Genomic DNA, 3427 nt, shown 5'->3' with positions numbered 1-3427 from the left:
ATCCACCTGCCTCTGCCTCCCAAGTGCTGCAACTAAAGGCATGTGCCACCACTGCCCGGCTGCATTATATATTTTTAAAGCCGATATTTTATTGATCTTTGTATCCTTTTTGATGACTTCCATTCCATTTTACTCTTCCTTATTTCCATCTGAGATTATCTTTTCTGTCTGGAGAATCCTTTTTAAAATGGAGTCAGGTGGGGTTGTAGAGACAGCTCAGTGGCTAAAAGTACACAGGGTTCTTGTCCAGGACTGTAGTTTCATATTAGGCAGCTCACAGGTACCATAACTCCAGCTCCAGGGGACCCAGGGTCTCTGGCCTCCTGCCGCTTGCACTCACATGCACTCACCTATACACAGACACGTAATTAAACATGAAAACAAATCTAAGACGGGTTTAAAGTGGGTGAAATGTAGCTAGATGAGTTCACCATCATGCAAAAATCAACAGTTTTGATAGAAGACAGCTATGACATCACTACCTCATATCCTCTTAACATGTCACATGTGGTCTGTCCTTGACTAAAAATTTTATTATATGACACAGTGCTGCTTTTAATGCCAGATCTGCCACCAGTGGCTTTTTTTTTTAATATTCATTTTGCTTTTATTTTGCATAATACCTTTGTTGGAATACAGTGTGCTTAACATTATGAATGAATCAAACACTAAAAATGCAGAGTTCAGTGTTGCCTTTATTTTTGAAGTACACTTGCTGATTATGCGGTCTTAAGTATGCCACTTTTAAAATAACTGTTCCATTCCTTAAAATCGGTGGCAAAGTCAGCTCTAAGTCTTATTTCAAAGAGAATGTATCTTCCTTTTCTCTAGCTATATAAGAGGGAGAAAGTTGAGACAGGGTCACACTGTCCAGCGTAGACTGGCCTGGAACTTGATGTCCTTGGGCCTCAGTTTCTCCAGTGCTGAAATTCCAGGTAGGTGTCACCATCACCCACTGCTCTCTGACTGCTCTCCTCTTTGTCTTTGGTTTTCACAAATTTGAATATGATGCCTGTGTGTGGTCCTACTTTTAAAAGGATAATAAACCTACAGAATCTGTTGATTGATGACTTTTCTTCTTGGAAATTCTTACTCAGTTACTCTTTAAATCACTGTTCCAGATCCATCCTCTATGCCTTCCTTTTTAGGATTTCTTGAAGCCTCTTCACCATGTTACGAATTTTCTCCCCCTGTTTTCTGTCCTTTGCCCTGTGCTTGAACCTATTTTTACCAACCTGTCTTCTAGTTCACTAGGTCTCTCTTCTATGTCTACTGAATTGAAATTTAAATTTCTTTTCTTTTTTTTTTTTTTTTTTTTTTTTTTTTTTTTTTTTGGTTTTTCGAGACAGGGTTTCTCTGTATAGCCCTGGCTGTCCTGGAACTCACTCTGTAGACCAGGCTGGCCTTGAACTCAGAAACCCCACCTGCCTCTGCCTCCCAAGTGCTGGGATTAAAGGCGCGTGCCACCACCACCCGGCTTGAAATTTAAATTTCTATATTATGTTAAGGTCTAATTCCTTCAAATACTCCAAATCCCTAGTGAGTTCCCAATCTTCCTTTTTTTTTTATATTCTTGAACATACTAATTATTTCAGCTCTCAGAAAAGAAAAAATCCGATTGAATTAACTCGTGTTGGTTCTGCTGTCTACATTTTCTCTTAGGTTTCAGTCGTTTCCTCTTGGTTTTTGGCTTGCCGTGGGAGCTTGTCAAGCCCCTTCCATTGTGGTTTTAAGATCACAGAAGGCCTGGGTTCTGTGGTCTTTATGAGGGCTACGTTTTCTTCTGGCTGTGACATGAAATGTAGACAGAGCATCGTGACTGCATCAGGGGTTGGTGTTTGGCTGAATCGGGCCTTACCTATTAGACTTAGCTGCTGCTCCTAGCAGTTGGCTACTGTGGGTTTCAGTTGAACTGAAAATCTGAAAATCTGGGGTATTTATTGGGGCCACTTTACCATGATGATCCTGAATTCCCACGTTTTCCTGCTCAGCACCAAAAGCTGGCAAGACGTCTAGGCAATTCTTTCAGCTTCAAGTTATCTTAGGCCTCCAATGTGTACACACACATACACACACATACCACACATACACTACACATAATACATGTGCGCACACACAAACCACATATACATCACACACACATACACACACCACAGTATTTAAAAACAAGAAAAAAAAAGTAATAAAACCCATAGGAACAAATTTATGGAGGGCAAATGAATCTCTGGAAGGAATCAATTTTTTTATGACACATGAGGCCTGATCATCCGTGCACTGAGGTTTCCTGTTTTAACTTTTTTTTTTGAAAAACATTTCACAGGTGACTAAGCCCTCATTAAATGTATCAAGACTCTTAAAAGTGATTTGGTGTTCTCAAGCCAGTCTTCCAGAATAGCTTAAATGTCAGCATTATCAATTAAAAAATGCATGCTGGGCACATACCACTATAAAACACTGCAGTCACACGAAGTATTTCACTGTTTTTTCTTATTCTTTCTTCCTTCAAAAACTGCATCCACTCTGGAGTGTTTGCACATTTAATCTCCGCACCTGGGAGGTGGAGGCAGGAGGATCGTGAGATCAGATTCCTCATGTAGGGACTGGAAGGATAGCTAAGCAGTTCAGAGCACTTGTTCTCACAGAGGAGCCAGTTCTTAGCATCCGCATAGCAGCTCACAACCATCTGTAAAATCTAGTTCCAGGGAATCCAATCCTCTCTGACTTCTGAGGATACCTGGAACACACACACGATGCATAGGCATATATGTGATCAAAATACTCATAAGCATAAAATAAATAAATCTTATTTTTAAAAATTTTAAAAAGAATGGTTTGAGACCAGCTTGGGTTAAATGAGACCCTGTTGAAAGAAAAGGAAAAAAGAGGGGAAGGAAAGAAAGAAAAAAGTAAAGAAACTAACTTCATCTAAAAAGAATTATTTTTCTTCTCCAAACAGAGAGTGAAAAGATAATTTTTGTGTTGCTGGGGCTTGAACTCTGGGCCTTTGTGTACACCAGGTAGGGATTCTATCACTGGGCTACACACCCAGCCTAATGAATTGTACTACTGATTACAGTTCATTTTCATGTGGTAAAAGCCAGTTCAAAAAATAAAAACTAGATATCATTATATATGGTGGTTCTAAAATCTCTTAAGATGCATTTCAAGGGCCAAGCAGTAGCCCTGAGCACCCCAGGTTAGGTGCTTAGAAAGATGGCTCTCTAAACACAAATACCCTCATACTGTATGATGCCATTTATAGTAAAGATGCAGAATGAGTAGAACCATCCATGGGGGTTGGAAGGTCTATGATTCCCACAGGACACTAGAAGTAGGAAGTAGGGCTGACCACTTAGACTCTTGAGTGAAGTTACATTCAGGGCATGGGGTGATGAGGTGGTTTGGAACTATGTAGCTGTAATAGGTA

Source organism: Mastomys coucha, unplaced genomic scaffold (genome assembly GCF_008632895.1).
Source record: "Mastomys coucha isolate ucsf_1 unplaced genomic scaffold, UCSF_Mcou_1 pScaffold6, whole genome shotgun sequence".
Classification (NCBI taxonomy): domain Eukaryota; kingdom Metazoa; phylum Chordata; class Mammalia; order Rodentia; family Muridae; genus Mastomys; species Mastomys coucha.
This window is presented reverse-complemented; position numbering follows the sequence as displayed.